At 42.0% G+C, this 17,334-nt stretch overlaps 1 protein-coding gene across 4 annotated transcripts in view; it reads right to left on the bottom strand.

The window, feature by feature from the left end:
- Positions 1 to 15,312, bottom strand: part of MAPK4 (mitogen-activated protein kinase 4) — a 147,276-nt gene extending 131,964 nt beyond the window's left edge. For all 4 annotated transcript variants that reach the window (XM_073680673.1, XM_073680669.1, XM_073680677.1 and 1 more), the window contains exon 1: positions 15,123 to 15,312. The gene's annotated coding sequence lies outside the window, so the exon portion shown is untranslated. The remainder of the gene's footprint in view (positions 1 to 15,122) is intronic.
- Positions 15,313 to 17,334: the final 2,022 nt, after the last annotated feature.

Below are 17,334 nucleotides of genomic sequence, written 5' to 3'. Positions count from 1 at the left end.
CACAAGACGACCCTTTACCAAATTTTTAATATTGCACTGGACACACAATGTAATAATAGTTGCAGAAGGGAATAAAATATGTATTTTTTTCTGAATTTTACCTCTCCGTTGCGGAGATAATACCAATCAAAGGATTTGGCACTTAATAAGTTAACTTTTTTTAAAGTCTAAGTGGGTGTTATCAGATAGATTTCACTGGGGGCGTGTACTTCTCCTCTGTGCCATGATGACCAATCATAAGCAGGCAGCAACAGTGCAATAAGTGGGTGTTATCAGATAGTTTTCACTGGGGGTGTGAACTTCTTCCCCTCTGTGTGCTGATGACCAATCATAAGCAGACAGCAACATTGCAACAAGTCGGTGTTATCAGATATATTTCACTGGGGGCGTGTACTTCTCCTCTGTGCGAAGATCACCAATCATAAGCAGACAGCAACAGTGCAACAAGTGGCTGTTATCAGATAATTTTCACTGGGGGCGTGTACTTCTCCTCTGTGCGAAGATCACCAATCATAAGCAGACAGCAACAGTGCAACAAGTGGCTGTTATCAGATAATTTTCACTGGGGGAGTGTACTTCTTCCTCTCTGTGTGATGATGACCAATCATAAGCAGGCAGCAACACTGCAATAAGTGGGTGTTATCAGATAGTATTCACTGGGGTTGTGTACTTTTTCCTTTCTCTATAATGATGACCAATCATAAGCAGACAGCAACACTAGGGGTAAAAAAAAAGAACACGCCCCCACCATAGCTTAGGATTCTCAGTGTGTGAAATGTAATGATACAGCTCTGATCTCCTGGTCTAACCTCCTGCATGAGTCAGTAAGGGGTGGAGGAGCAGCACAGCTAAGTTTAGCTGTGTCACATTCCAAAAAAAAATTAAAAGAAGAAAAATTGCATTTTATCACCACTGTTAGATTTTTTTCCATTTTTCAATACATTATATGGTAAAGTGAATGGTGTCATTCAAAGTACAGCATTCAACTAGTCATGCACTAAACAAGCCCTCATATGTCTATGTAGATGGAAAAATAAAATGTTATGACTCTCGGAAGAAGGAAAGGAAAAAAATAGAGTAAAAGAAAAAATTAGTTATGGCAGGAAGGAGTTAAAGGGACAATAATAAGTATGAATGGTCAGCCCGTAGGCTGTATATGAGGGTCATATAGTTCACCGTCCTCACAGATCCATAAGTATGATTACTACCGTCCACTGAACCAGACATCATAGTTTTGGCATCAGACTCTTTGCAGTTTGTGAGAATAGCAAAACAAAAAAGTTCTAAAAACAGAAAACCGGGAACGCTGTGTTAATAATTGTGCGCAGGAAGGTGACACTTACAGCAGAGTCCTACGTGCATTTCTGCTTCAAATAAGTCCCACAGATTGTATTTTGCATTGCAAATTCTTCCTGCTTGAGGAACATGCCTCAAGGTTATATCATTACTGTACTACCAGGCTCTGCTTCATTGCTACATGTGAGTCTCCCAACTAATCCTGCTCTGCTGGCTGCTGGGCTCGTCTGCATAGTTTTAAGTGAGTCTCCAGACACATTCAGCTCTGCTGTACCACACTGCTCCACATGTCATCCAATATATCTACCATGTAGCTTCAGGTACTATCCAAAATATTCAGCTCTGCTGTTCCACTCAGCACCAACACCCCTGTCCGTGCTGCACATCCAAACCTATGGCTGGGGGAATCCACCTCAACAGGTCAGCCATAACATTTAGGTTATGATCCACAACGCCCAACATTAGAATACTAAATCATGAAATGTTTTAAACTTTCAAAATGGATTAAAATAATTTTGGAAGCATAGATAGATAGATAGATAGATAGATAGATAGATAGATAGATAGATAATACAGTTATATGAAAAAGTTTGGGCACCCCTATTAATCTTAAGCTTAATGTTTTATAAAAATTGGTGTTTTTGCAACAGCTATTTCAGTTTGATATATGTAATAACTGTTGGACACAGTAATGTTTCTGCCTTGAAATGAGGTTTATTGTACTAACAGAAAATGTGCAATCTGCATTCAAACAAAATTTGACAGGTGCATAAGTATGGGCACCTCACCAGAAAAGGGACATTAATATTTAGTAGATCCTCCTATTGCAAAAATAACAGCCTCTAGTCGCTTCCTGTAGCTTTTAATGAGTTCCTGGATCCTGGATGAAGGTATTTTTGACCATTCCTCTTTACAAAACAATTCCAGTTCAGTAAAGCTTGATGGTTGCCGAGCATGGACAGCCCTCTTCAAATGATCCCACAGATGTTCAATGATATTCAGGTCTGGGGACTGGGATGGCCATTCCAGAACATTGTAATTGTTCCTCTGTATGAATGCCTGAGTAGATTTGGAGCGGTGTTTTGGATCATTGTCTTGCTGAAAGATCCATTCCCTACATAACTTCAACTTTATCACTGATTGTCACAGCTGACACCCGATACTATGTGCAGGGAGCGGTCCTGCACCGCTCCCAGCACATTAACCCCCGCGATGCTGCGATCGAAGTCGATCGAAGTCGATCGCAGCATTGCGGGGGCAAGGGGAGGTGATCGCAGATACTCACCTCCTCTTCCGGCTTCCAGCGCTGTCTGCAAAGGCTTCCCGGGTGTTGCCATGACGACCCGATGTCATCATGACAACATCCGGGTCACCAGACAGCAGGAAGATTGTTTGGACATGCGCAGTGCATCTCCAAACAATCTTCTCCCTGTCCAGCGCTGACAGCCTGCATGGCACAGGGATGGTGCTGCATTCCTGTGCCATGCAGGCGATCAGAGAAAAAAAAGTGAAAGTCCCAGAGTGGGACAAAGTAATAAAGTATAGAAACTTTCAGAAAGTGAAAAAAAAAATAAAAATTTGCAAAAATATAAAAATAAAAATAAAAAAAATAATCCACCAAAAATAAAAATATAATGTACCCATCAATAAATATTATTATAAAAAAAAAAAAAAAAAAACAATAAAAGTACACATATTTGGTATCGCCGCGTCCGGAACAACCTGACCTATAAAACTGTCCCACTAGTTAACCCCTTCAGTGAACACGGTAAAAAAAAAAAAAAAAAACGAAGCAAAAAACAATGCTTTATCACCATACCGCCAAACAAAAAATGGAATAACACGCGATCAAAAAGACAAATATAAATAAAAATGGTACCGCTGAAAAAGTCATCTCGTCCCGCAAAAAACAAGCCGCAATACAGCTCCATCAGCCAAAAAATAAAAAAGTTATACCTCTCAGAATAAAGCTATGCTAAAAAATAATTTTTTCTATAAAATTGCTTTTATTATGTAAAAGTGCAAAACATAGAAAAACTATATAAATGTGGTACCGCTGTAAAAGTACTGACCCGAAGAATAAAGCTACCTTATCAATTTTACCACACGCGGAACAGAATAAAAAAAAAAAAAAAAAAAAACAATTCCTGAATTGTTGGTTTTTGTTTATTCTGCCTCCCAAAAAACGGAATAGAAAGCGATCAAAAAATGTCACGTGCCTGAAAATGGCACCAATAAAAACGTCAACTCATCCTGCAAAAAACAAGCCGTCACATGACTGTCTGCCAAAATCTGGAAAAATTATAGCTCTCAAAATATGGCGATGCAAAAACTAGATTTTACAAAAAATGTGTCTTTTAGTGTGTGACATCTGTCAGTGCTAAAAACCCCATATGATTCTGGTATTGCGGTAATCACACCGACCCGAAGAATAAAGTCGTCTAATCACTTATACCGCACGAGGAACGGCGTCAAAAATAAACTCTTGGGTTAGGATTGGGCTAGGGTTAGGGCTGGGTTTGGGGTTAGGGTTGTGCTAGGGTTAGGGTTGTGCTAGGGTTAGGGTTGTGCTAGGGTTAGGGTTGTGCTACGGTTAGGGTTGTGCTAGGGTTAGGGCTGGGGTTGGGGTTAGGGTTGGGGTTAGGGTTGTGATGGGGTTGGGATTTTTTTCAAAAGTAAGAAAAAAAGATGACGATATGGCGACTAGTGTTGAGCGCAAGTGCTCGCTACTTGAGTTTGCATCGGGTGCTCTGGTATGCATTGAGTATCGTGGGTATTTGAGTGACATGCTCGAGTCTCTGCCCCATATGCTTCACGGCCAAAAAAACTTTACGAGGATTGCCTGCCATGCACGAGCGATCCCCGCATGTTTTTTTTTGGGTGTCTAATTACCGTGAAACATGCGGAGCAGGGACTCGAGCATGTCACTCGAGCACACGCTGTACATGGTGCATACCTGAGTACCCGATGCAAACTCAAGTAGCGAGCACTTGCGCTCAAGACCAATGACAACTTATTCAATATGATGACCTAATGTAAACAAATTCTGTGTCGTACCTCTGGGTTCAAAATGTTCACTATACACCTTAATAAAATCCTTGAGGGGTATAGTTTCCAAAATGGGGTCACTTGTGGGGGAGCTCCACTGTTTAGGCACATCACGGGCTCTCCAAACGCGACATGGTGTTCGCTAACAAATTGAATGGAAAATCGGCTCAAATTGTTAGCAGACGCCATGTTGCGTTTGGAGAGCCCCTGCGTGCCCAAACATTGGAGCTCCCCCACAAGTGACCCCATTTTGGAAACTAGACCCCCCAAGGCACCTATCTAGATGCATAGTGAGCACTTGGAACCCCCAGGTGCTTCACAAATTGATTCATAAAAATGAAAAAGTGTTTTTTTTTTCACTTTTTCATTTTTACGAATCAATTTGTGAAGCACCTGGGGGTTCCAAGTGCTCACTATGCATCTAGATAGGTGCCTTGGGGGGTCTAGTTTCCAAAATGGGGTCACTTGTGGGGGAGCTCCAATGTTTGGGCACACAGGGGCTCTCCAAACGCAACATGGTGTCCGCTAACAATTTGAGCCGACAATTTTTCCACAATCATGAAGTACAATATGTAATGAAAAAACAATCTCAGAATCAGGGGGATCCGTTGAAGCGTTCCAGAGTAATTACCTCATAAAGTGACAGTGGTCAGAATTGTAAAAATTGGCCTGGTCATTAACGTGCAAACCACCCTTGGGGCTTAAGGGGTTAACAAGATTCCCGGTGCCAGCATTGGCCACACAGCCCCAAAGCATGATGGAACCTCCACCAAATTTTACTGTGGGTAGCAAGTGTTTTTCTTGGAATGCTGTGTTTTTTTGCCGCCATGCATAACGCCTTTTTGCATGACCAAATAACTCAATCTTGGTTTCATCAGTCCACAGGACCTTCTTCCAAAAAGAAATTGGCTTCTCCAAATGTACTTTTGCATACCTCAGCCGACTCTGTTTGTGGCGTGCTTGCAGAAACGGCTTCTTTCGCATCACTCTCCCATACAGCTTCTCCTTGTGCAAAGTGCGTTATATAGTTGACCGATGCACAGTGACACCATCTGCAGCAAGTTGATGCTGCAGCTCTCTGGAGGTGGTCTGAGGATTGTCCTTGACTTCTCTGCCTTTCTGATGGTTTTCTTGGCCTGCCACTTCTGGCCTTAACAAGAACTGTCCCTGTGTTCTTCCATTTCCTTACTATGTTCCTCACAGTGGAAACTGACAGGTTAAATCTCTGAGACAGCTTTTTGTATCCTTCCCCTGAACAACTATGTTGAATAATCTTTGTTTTCAGATCATTTGACAGTTGTTTTGAGGAGCCCATGATGCCACTCTTCAGAGGAGATTCAAACAGGAGAACAACTTGCAAGTGGCCACTTTAAGTAGCTTTTCTCATGATTGCATACACCTGGCTATGAAGTTCAAAGCTCAATGAGGTTACAAAACCAAAAAAAGTGCTTTAGTAAGTCAGTAAAAAGTAGGTAGGAGTATTTAAAACAAGAAAATGATAAGGGTGCCAATACTTATGCACCTGTCAAATTTTGTTTGAATGCAGATTGCACATTTTCTGTTAGTACAATAAACCTCATTTCAAGGCAGAAACATTACTGTGTCCAACAGTTATTACATATATCAAACTGAAATAGCTGTTGCAAAAACACCAATTTTTATAAAACATTAAGCTTAAGATTAATAGGGGTGCCCAAACTTTTTCATATAACTGTAGATAGATAGATAATAGATGGATGATAGATAGATAATAGATAGATAGATAATAGACAGATGATAGATAGATAATAGATAGATGATAGATAGATAATAGATGATAGATAGATAATAGATAGATAATAGATAGATGATAGATAGATAGATAGATAGATAGATGGATAAATAGATAGCTAGATGATACATAATAGATAGATGATAGATAGATAGATAGATAGATAATAGATAGATAGATAGATAATAGATAGATGATAGATTGATAATAGATAGATAATAGATAGATGATAGATAGATAGATAATAGATAGATGATAGATAATAGATAGATAGATAAAAGATAGATAATAGATAGATGATAGATAGATAGATAATAGATAGATAATAGATAGATAACAGATAGATAGATGATAGATAGATAGAGATAATAGATAGATAGATAGAGGATAGATAGATAGATGATAGATAGATAATAAATAGATAAATAATAGATAGATAATAGATAGATAATGGATAAATAGATAATAGATGATAGATAGATAGATAATAGATAGATAGATGATAGATAGATAGATGTAATTATGTAAACATCTAACCCATTTTAGTTCCTGATGAACAGTCCCTTTAAAAATTAGACTTTTGGGAGGTTTAGATTACCTACCACCAACCTCATTTTGTGAATTAGTGTCCACCTTTTATGTACCTACAGGAAGTTCTAAGTGCTGTACATAAGACTACCTTGAAGCGCTGCACAGACTTGTTTAGGTCACATGTCAAGAATAAATCCAATTTAAAATATGGAAGATAAGGGGGAATGAGCCGTTCTGCACTGTATGAGGCAGAGGCGACGTTGTTTTTTTTTCCTTGCTTCTATAAGAAAAGTCCTTCCCGACGTACAGGAGATGTCTCCTCAGCCGACCTTATTAGCGCCGTCCTTGAACTGAAAACGCGTGTAGTAAACAAGCTAAGTAAATGAATATGAAGGACAGTCCACAACCTTGTAATCCTCGCAAGTAGTAATTAAATCTCTTGGCAACAAATCTCATCTTTGTGGTTTTCTAAACTGTTTATCAGAAGTGTGGAAGCCGCGAGGAGATCACACGGGATCCTCTGATAACACTGCAGGGACACAGAGGATCCTTTGATTCCTGTTTCATAAAAAAGGTCAAATTCGCTGTCAATTAGTCGATCGTCAAGTGGAAAAGAAAAAGCAGATGTGCGGTAACTCCAACACATACAACGGATGGAAGAAGACACATACATGGCAGACACCCAGGACGGGTAATACATACACTACACGGGGAAGGGACGCCCGTCTAAATCATTGAAAACCGTTTCCCATTCTGTCCTGTCTTCCCCAGTGTATAACATTCGACACCCGATGTATAACCTCTGGTCCGGCCATCCGGCCCCCCCGGTGTGTAACCTCTGGTCCCTCGCCATGCCGTCAGCCTTTACTAACATGTGACAGACCGGCCGGTGGTGCAGAGATCACCGATACCAGCGCGGTCCTGTAATAGGAGCCACCGGGATAACAAGTCCGCTCATGACATTTTTTCTCATAAATCTTCCCCCATCACCTGTAAGTGATATTACTGAGAAGTGGAAGGAACCGCAGCAACTCAGCCACGAAGTGGAGACCCTGTAACGTTACAGAGCGGGGGGCCGAGTGCTGAGGAGCAGAGGGCAGAAAAGTCTCCACCGCTCTGCTGACCCCATAACTGCAGAGTCTAGACCTCCTCTGGTATAACATCAGCACAGACACTGCGCCCCCGCCAGGAGCTTCATGGCTGAGCAGCTGCATGCAGCCTTACCTCACCAAGCACAATGCCGAGCGTCGGATGGAGTGGTGTAAAGCCGCCACCACTGGACTCTGGAGGAGACGTGTTCTGTGCAGTGACAGATCACACTTCTCTATCCGGCGTCTGATGGAGGAGTCTGGGTTTGGTGAAGGAGATCGTCCCCCCCCCCCTGACTGCATTGTGCCTCCTGTACAGATGATGGAGGAGGATAATACTATGGGCTGTTATCAGGGATCGGCCTCGGCACATTGGTTCCAGTGAAGGGAAATCTTAATCTTCAGCACAAAATATTGTGGATAATTGTAGCCTCCAGCTTTGTGGGAACAGTTTGGGGTTCTCCCTTTTCTGTTCCCCATGACTGAGCCCAGTGCACAAGCTCCATACAGACATGGGGGAGAACATGAGCGGCCGCACAGAGCTCGGACCTCAGCCCCATCCTATAATGGAGATTGTGAGCCCGGACCCCCCAACATCAGGGTCTGACCCCACTAATAATCTTATGCAACAATTCCCCAAATTTTGCAGAAATAATGCATGTCTGTGCTCGGCACATCTATCTCAAGCAAGTAAATGTATCACTTCATGGCAGATAAGTTAAAAATGAGAGGAATGTTATACAATGCAAAAGAATACGTCCATACAATGGCCAGTGCCATTGAGTACCCTAATAATACTGCCATACAATGCTTATATATAAAAAAAGGTAAATAGTAAGGTTTCTGGTGGTCTAGGACAGTGAAGGGGTAGTTATAAAGCCCCCAGCCTTGTCTTTCCCCCAGCGATCCAGCCCCAAGCCTCCAAGGGTGCTTGCCGGCATATGACGGCTCAGTGATGGGAGCCTGGATGCCAGGACTACGGCACGTGACCGCACTTTGTATAAGTCCCTAATAGGAGAGGGGAAAAGTAAAGGAACAATTTTTGGGAGAGGAAAAAAAAAAGACCACCCCAAGATAGATGGAAAAAGAGAGACATAGACATCTAAATACTATAGAGCAGCGTCCCTCGTAGTCCCCGCAGGGACCCTATGTGATAATTCCGTGCTCCATTTAAAGAAACATCTGCTACCGTCCTGGCGTCCCCTGTAGCGCGCCTGGTAGCGGTTATGTAGGAGCCTATTTTAGGGTTCTGCATGACAGAAAAGCTCCCCAGGGGCCCCGGGCTCTCCTTTTTTTTGCTTACACTCTCCTCCTTTCCTTAGTATAGGTGAGAGATAATTGTGCCGCAGCCGTTCTGCCCATCTCTTTGGGTCACATACACAATCAATCGCCGCGTTCACAGCTATATCGGAAAATGACATTTCTATTAACAACCGCCCGGGAAGGATGACAGTCACAAATATATTTTCCACAGGTGAAAAAAAAAAAAAATAACTATATGGCAAAAACAATCTAATGAAGAAGCAAAAAATATCCTGAAAGAAACCAGACAAGCGTGAAGCTGGGACAAGAGGGCGAGCAATGGCGAAGGCCGGCCTAATGTCCTCCGCCTGCACCGTGATCATTTTAGGATATAATTCTACAATATATATCGTTATAGCGGTCAGGACTCGAGTTTTCTGTAACAAACTCCAAATCCTCTGCATAGACATTTGTCCCTATTCATCATTTCTGAGCACTTTTCTTTTATTGTTGTTTTTTGTGCCAAATTGCTCACAATAGCGCACGAGGTTCTTGAATTTTGTGCAAAGTCAAAAATTATCTTTATTTTTGTCTTTGACCTTTTTGAAGCCTTTCAGCGCAAAAAGCAAAATGTTTTGCAAAATTGGAGGAGAACCACACAAACCCGAGGAGAACACACAAACTCCTTGCAGATGTCGTCCTTGGTGGGATTTTAACCCAGGACAAGGGGCGTAATTATAATAGGTGGAAGGGTTGCAATCGTACCCGGACCCTGGAACCTATGGGGCCCAAAAATTCCCCTTTGGCCTATAAGAAGATACCTTTACTATGATAGACTTGCAATAATTGGGGGGCCCTCGTTGGATCTTTTGCATTGGCGCCCATGAGCTTCAAGTTAACCCTAGAACGCATGACCATAAAAATCTACACTTTCACATACCTGGGGCCTTTTAGGCCCGTGTGCAAATAATAAATGACCAACTGGAAATGACAAACAACTATATACCTGAGGAATACCTAGCGTTTCAAAATTCTAACTAAAGAAATCTTGCAGAAAATAGAAAACAATTAACAGGGCGGGCCTGCGAGGCCCCAGGTATGCGTTCTAGGTTTAAGCATCTGCCCAGGACCCCCGAGCAGCAAAGCAACAGTGATGACCACTGAGCCACATTGCACAGATAGCGTATAATGTAAAACCTGACAGGTTCCTGTACGGGCTCAACAGGTGAGGTGGATCTGCTAAGCCTTTGGTCCGGGTGGGCACACGGACCCCTGGAGTTGGTGCATCTTCCAGAGGACACGTGGAAACATGGGGACTAAGACTAACTGGAAAACCAGGAGCAGATGGACAGATGGGGGGTGGGGAAGGCAACAGTGATTGATGCAGCTTGAAATGCAGTAGTACAAGTAATGTAGAAAACAAAACATGGAACTGGAGTCTCAATCACAAGACACAGGTCGGCCTTAAATAGGCCTAGAGAGATGATGTTATTTATCCATGTCGAGCAACCTGCAAAAACTAATGTGGAGCAAAACAGAGGGCAGCAGATCCAGGAGAAGGGAGCGGAGCCCGGATACCAGGGACAGATACGTAACAGTTCCTTCACTTCTACTTGTTTTTAACTATCACCAGATTTTTTGCTACCCCATCTGAGAGCAACATGATGTAGGGACAGAGACCTTGATTCCAATGATGTATCACTTACTGAGCCGCTTGCTGTAGTTTTGATAAAAAACCCTATTTTATCTGCTGCAGATCTAGCAGTTCTCTGAATGCTGAGCCCTGTATAACCCCGCCCACACCACTGATTGACTGTTTTTTGTGTACACTGTGCATAGGCAGAAATCTGCCAAACAGAAGCTGGGGGCTGGGTTGGACTACATGGCAGCATATTTTCTAGTCTTCTACTGATAATCTCCTGTTGATAAAACAGTGATTTTATAAAAACTACAGCAAGCAGCCCAGTAAGTGACACAACATTGGGATCAGGGTCTCTGCCCCTACATTATGCTGCTCTCAGACTAAGTAGAAAAAATCTGGTAACAGATTCCCTTTGAGGCAGAAGATTGGCTGAGTGGGAGGGACCTAAAACAAGTCTGTGCAGCAGGAAGAGGCGGTCTACTGTACAGGAAAAAAAGGCATCTTGTATAACTATATGAATGCAATTCGTGGTCATCAAGGCAGCAAGTGAAGAGTTTGGAAAACCGCGCACACAAAGTGCAAGGGGTAACATATAATACATCCATATAGCGAGTACTCAAATATCCGCCATTATTTAGCAACATCACAATGAATTGAACCAAATCACATCCCTGTGCGGTTCTGTAAAAATAATGTTATCCAGTGGTGTAGGCAGCTAGCGGCGGCCCCCTATTTGTAATCCCCCCACTTTGTATGATGGCAGCATTATTACACTCACCGGCCTCCTCCAGCGCAGCGTGCTGAATGTTTCAGCCATTATCATATTTTTCTATTCATTTACATGAATGAAATCCCACTCAGTGCGTGAAAAACAAACGCGCGTCAGTAGCGTCGTTCCTGCTATTTATCTGCATTTGCTTTGATGTAGCAGAGCTGAAAGCGTTCTCTGCAATAATATTAACTAGGAGAGCACCGAGCACTGTGGAATGGTCACGTAGACAGCCCCCCCATTTCTACACCATGAGGGGTAAATCTGGCACCACTTTACTCCCCCCCCCCCCACCTAAAAACATCTGGTGTATAATTGGATGATATATTGGTGCCGAAAAAAGGAAAGGGTCTTGGCCAAATGGCACCGAATCTATTTTTGCATGGCAGTTCTCCAAATCAGACCATGGTGCCAAATGGTGCTATGTAATCTGAGAGCAGCATGATGTAGGGGAAGAGACCCTGATTCCAAATATGTGTTATTTACTGTAGTTTTGATAAAATTCCTGTTTTCTCTGCAGCAGATCTAGCGGTGCTCCGAAAGCTGAGCTCTGTATAACCCCGGCCACACCACTGATTAGCAGGTTTCTGTGTACACTGTGCATAGGCAGAAAGCTGCCAATCAGTGCTTGGGGGTGAGGATATACAGGGCTCATGAATATGGCGGACTATGTGGTAGCAGGTTTACTAGTCTTGTAGTGATGATCTCCTACAGGGATTTTATCAAAACTACAGCAAGCAGCCCATTAAGTGACACATCACTTGTATCAGGGTTTTTGTCTGTACATTAAGTGGTGAAAACCTGGTGACAGATTCCCTTTAATTTAAACTCAGTCCCTCCTCCTATTGCCACTGTTCCAATGATTCTGGAACAGTTTTTCTTTCTCTTCTACGCCCCTCCATTCCAAAGTTATGGCCCCGGTAATAATGGTACGAAGTTTTCCTTCACCCAATTTCTCATGGGCGTTTGCTTTTTCTCCTCTTATTTTGGCCAATCAAAACAAGGCCACGCCCACAGAGAAGTTCTATGGTACACGCCTAGTTGGTTGAAGAGAACATCTGCACCATTATTACGAGGGGGCATAACTTTGGAACAGAGGGGCACAGAAAAAAAAGGAAAACTGTTCCAGAATCAGTGGAGCAGCGACAACTGGAGGAGATACTCAGTTTAAATTTAAAAATCCAGTGAAAGGTTCCCTTTAATACAATCTGTCTATCCCCAGGGGGCAATGTGCTGCTTAGAATAATATTTTTTTACCAGCATAAATGATTCAATCACCTGACAAATGAGCATTTTCCCTGTTTGTCGGGTGATTGCCGGAATGCACAATAACTGTGAATGAGCATTCTAAAGAACACTCATTCACCAGTTCTTGGCCCACTTTAATGGCCCTTAAAGGGAATATATAATTTCCATCAATCCTCCTAAGCCGTCTATATGGGCACGTAGGTCATAGGAAGCTGAATAAAATGATACCTTGACATCTGTGATCCAATGTCTTATTCCAGAGAAATACACATTTTTCTTCATATGTAAATGAGCTGTTAAGATCTATGGGCCGGACATAGATCTCCCTGAGAATCTGCATCCAGAGCTTATATTAAATGAAAGGAGGAGTTACCAGTGTGAGACGGGTAGATCAGGAGAGCAGACTGTTAGTCATTACATGTTTCACACGGGTAACGCTCCTCTTTCATTTACAATAATCTCTGGAGGCAGATTCTCAGGGAGATCTATGTCTGGCCCATAGATCTTAACAGCTTATTTACATATTAAGAAACATGTGGATTTCTCTGGAATAAAACATCGGATCACAGACATCAAGGTATCATTTTATTCAGGTTCCTGTGACCTACATGCCCATATAAACAGTTTAGGAGGGTTGATCCTACTGACAGGTTCGCTTTAAAGAGAAGAGAGATAACCAATCTATCCTGTCATCATAAGCATTAGAGAGGTCATTTGGGCATAGTTGGATCGATGGATAAGTATGAGATGAATAGATAGATAGATAATAGATAGCTAATAGATAGATACATAATAGATAGATAATAGATAGATATTAAATAGATGATAGATAGATAGATATTAGATAGATAGATGATAGATGATAGATAGATAGATAATAGATAGATAGATAATAGATAGATAGATGATAGATAGATCGATAGATGATAGATAATAGATAGATAGATAATAGATAGATAATAGATAGATAGATAGATGATAGATAGATGATAGATAGATGATAGATAGATAATAGATAGATAGATAATAGATAGATATATAATAGATAGATGATAGCTAATAGATAGATAGATAGATAGATAGATAGATAGCTAATGGATAGATGGATAGATAATAGATAGATGATAGATAGATAGATAGCTAATGGATAGATGGATAGATAATAGATAGATGATAGATAGATAGATAGATAGATAGATAGATAATGGATAGATAGATAATAGATAGATGATTATATATATATAGAACCTTGCACTTTATTTGGAGCCTCCAGCTTTCTTTATACATTATATAGATGGACATCAGGTCGGTGTCCCGGGGTTTACACCCAATATTCCACAGTGCGGCTGTTATTATTATTTTTTCTAGATAGATAGATATTCTAGATTATCGAATGTTTATAGTCATATTAAACTAACTTTTCAGAGGTAGAGAATTTTTATAAATAAAGTCCAAAATTAAATACAGACAGAGAATCGGAGGCCACCAGAGGGGATACATTATTCTCTTTCCTGCACCTTCCACTTTTGGTTTTGTGAGATTCCACATTATGAGACATTTCATTGTTAGAAAAAAAAAAAAGTGTCACATTATTTGACTTCTGGATAATTGGACGGTGGATTAAAGGAATTTTACTGTACAGTCAGGCAACCACAGGAGCTAGCAATCTGAATCACCTTCCATAACTATACAGCCCCCACATACAATGTATGTAACACCGCACACCGTGTCCCCCACCCATACACCGTGTCCCCCACCCATGCTCTCCAATCATTATGGGACTCTAACTCCCTGCAGCTTTCGGGGCGCATGCTGTGAGTTGTAGTTCTGCAGCAGCTGGAGAGCCGCACGGTGTAGTCACAACCCTCGTGCGTTTATGGATGGTGGCTCTTGCTCGGGATCCTTAGGCTACGTTCCCACGATGAGTTTTTTCCGCAGCGTATTTTTAAAAAATAAATGCACGTATCCTATTTTACTTAAAGGGTGCAGAAAATCTGCAACATCAAAAGCTCATTGTGTGAACGTAGCCTTAGGGTAAATTGACTCAACTAAAGCCAAAATGATCAGTGACCCCTAGAAATAAGAAAGGGGCAACTCTGTGAATGAGATGGGAGACTATTGTCATATAGGGGGGTTCCTGTGTAACTACAGCTCCCAGCATGTCCTGCCAGCCAACAGCAGCCTGAGACTTGTAGTTCATACAGTGCCACCATACAGCACAGGCTGAACTTTCATTGTAGCCATTGTTCCTAGGGGCACTTTCACTACAATGGGTCATGTAAGGCTCTGCTGCCTGTCTATGGGGGAGGTCTCTGCTGCAGGTGAATAATCCTATTTCTATGGAGAGGCTCCTGCATGTCCCTATACACACAGCTCCTAGTGCATACAATAACTGCAGATCAGCCTGCTGTCTAATCTTCTTTGTGTATCAGCAGATGATTGCACTGGAGGGCAGTGAATGGCTGCAGAGCATCACAAAGCACTTACCATTGTGCCAGCTCCAGGCTGCTCCCTCCTCTTCTTCCATGCTTTGTTCTTTAGTCAGCAGCAGCAGCAGCCATATGATGCATCCTGGTTCCCTTCTCCCAGCCCCGATCCTGCATCTGATCAGCTGCTCAGAGCTCTCCCAGGACACACACTGGAGTCAGCCTCCCTGCTAGTGTCATTCACTGGGACGTCCACCAGGGGGAGCCCCAGCGCAGTGACATCACTGCTGGCTGTCAATCACCTGCTCTGTGCCACCTGCTGGAGAGGTGCCAGTCACCTGGATGCCCAGAGCACAGGAGGGAGGGGGTGCAGGGGTCTCATTGCCAGTCTGCTGTGCAGTTAATACTAGTAATACTGGACAACATCAACATTGCTGGAATATTGCAACATTGTAACAGATCATTAATAAAAAGAGCAATTCTTATGTATTTATCATTATTATTATCATAATGTGTGCAGTGAATTATTATAGCAATTTCTCAATGCACAACAATTTTACCCTACAAAGTTAACCCTTTAAGTGTACTACCAGTTTTACCCCCATTGTCCATCCTGAGTTTTCTTCTTTATAATCCCCCTTCCGACCAAGACCAATTTTTCAATTTCATTTGCATTTATTTTCCTACCAGTTTGGTTTACATTGCCGTATCAGAACTTGTTTTTCTGCTGGAAGAGTTGTATTTTCTAATAGCATTATTGAATTGACCATATAATGAAAAATGGAAAAAAAAAATTCTGTAAAAAAAAAATTCACAATTTCCCTGTTTTTTTTGTTCAATCTTCATATCCTGGACATTAAAGTTGAAATAGTAGCTATATACTTCAGGTCGGAACAATTATCCAAAACTATATAATTAGATACATGATAGATAGATAATAGATAGACAGATAATAGATAGACAGACAGACAGATAGATGGATAATAGATAGATAGATCATAGATAGATAGATAGATAGATAGATAGATAGATAGATAGATAGATAGATAGATAGGCAGCATTTATGCAGGGGCATTTATGCATATAGCATTTATGCATACTTTATCGAAGTGCCATAGTTTATCAAAGTGCCGCGGCAGTTAGATATAGCAGTTGGACAGGGCAGGAGACAAGTAAGACATGCAAGACAATTAAACAAACTTGCTTCCAGGTCATCTGTTTTGCAAACAGTTATCACCATTTGTATCTGTGCCATTTATATTCTGGCTGCTACAATCATCCACATTCACCATTCTCCCACAAATTCGGCACACTTCATCCATATTAACCCCTCTCTCCTCTCTTCTCCTATGTACAGCTGTCATGCTGTCTTCACAATGTCATACCACACAGATCCATTCATTCCCACCATACAACACAGGAAACGCTCCCAGAAATCACTCAACCATCTGCTCACTCTCTGTATCTTCCTTCTCTTAGTCACAGGTGATATTTCTCCTAATCCAGGACCCTCCAGTGATAATAACACTAACTCTTTCCCTGTTACATTCAGAAACCCTGCTAATCTCATTAATATTCCCTGCATATCTTCTGTCTCATTCAACTGTGCCCTTTGGAATGCGCGCTCAGCATGTAATAAACTCTCTTACATCCATGACTTTTTCCTCTCTAATTCCCTCAACCTTCTGGCTCTCACCGAAACCTGGATCCAGCAGTCAGACACCACCGCCGCTGCAGCTCTCTCCTATGGTGGCCTACACTTCTTTCATACCCTGAGACCTGACAACAGATCAGGTGGAGGTGTTGGTCTGCTTCTTTCAACAAAATGTACTTTTCAGGTTATCCCCCCAGTACCCTCCCTTATCTTCCCTTCTTTTGAGGCCCACACAGTCAGACTCTACCGGCCCTTCTCCCTGCGAGTGGCGGTTGTCTATTGCCCTCCAGGTCCCTCCCGTCAGTTCCTGGATCACTTTGCTGCCTGGCTTCCAAATTTTCTATCCTGTGACATCCCCACTCTAATCATGGGAGATTTTATCATCCCAATTGGCGATTCTCTTTCCCCATCTGCCGCTCATCTTTTATCCCTAACCTCCTCCTTCGGCCTTTCACAGCTTGCTAATTCTCCTACACATGAAGACGGGAACACATTGGACCTGATCTTCTCCCGGCTTTGCTCAGTACATGACTTTATGAACTCTCCCCTTCCACTCTCTGACCATAACCTTCTTTCATTCTCTGTCAAGAACTGTGAGGCTACTCAAGAAACCCCCACT

This window comes from Phyllobates terribilis, unplaced genomic scaffold (genome assembly GCF_046119375.1).
Source record: "Phyllobates terribilis strain yellow unplaced genomic scaffold, ASM4611937v1 Scaffold_1__5_contigs__length_1240528914, whole genome shotgun sequence".
NCBI classification, from domain to species: domain Eukaryota; kingdom Metazoa; phylum Chordata; class Amphibia; order Anura; family Dendrobatidae; genus Phyllobates; species Phyllobates terribilis.
Note: the sequence above shows the minus strand (reverse complement) of the source record. Positions and strands in the feature narration are given on the sequence as shown.